Source organism: Acyrthosiphon pisum, chromosome A2, assembly GCF_005508785.2.
Source record: "Acyrthosiphon pisum isolate AL4f chromosome A2, pea_aphid_22Mar2018_4r6ur, whole genome shotgun sequence".
In the NCBI taxonomy this organism is placed as follows: Eukaryota; Metazoa; Arthropoda; class Insecta; order Hemiptera; family Aphididae; genus Acyrthosiphon; species Acyrthosiphon pisum.
Window position 1 is genome coordinate 87,554,594 of NC_042495.1, and position 614 is coordinate 87,555,207.

Here is a 614-nt window from a genome sequence, read left to right on the forward strand (position 1 = left end):
TAGAATAATATTATTATTATTAATCGATTGACCGGTACCAAGGTTCGGAAGAAAAATAACAGATCATGAAACCAACTCTGCCGCAGCTGTGATGGATGTCTGTGAGTGCGACTCACTGGTTATAGCCTATAGGGCCGTTGCCCGATGCCTGTCACCCACCGAGTTGGTTTCTGGACGCGTATTTATAATTATAATTTATTGTAATTATAATTTATTTATTCATTTACCGAGTGCATTACACTCTCTAAAGGTACTTACACCAAATGAGGTGCAGACGACGATGATTGGCCACCAGACGCTCATCCACACCCGTCGCTTGTATGCGGTTATTCACGACCTAACCTGTGAGACCTCTAAATACCGGACACTCCCGGTCACCCACATTTTGTCTGATATTCAGAGGGTTTGGTTCGTAAACAGTTTGTAGTTGATCCCAAAAAACGCGTCCCCTATTATCGGAGGTGTCCGTTAAGAGAGCTTTCACTGTATTATTTGTGCGTCGGTACACGCATGGGGCTAATTATTATTAATTATTTAATATAATGACACAAATGCGTGACGGTTTGCTTAGACGAACAGTCGCGACAGTATTGCAATTGCGCGGTGATCATTTT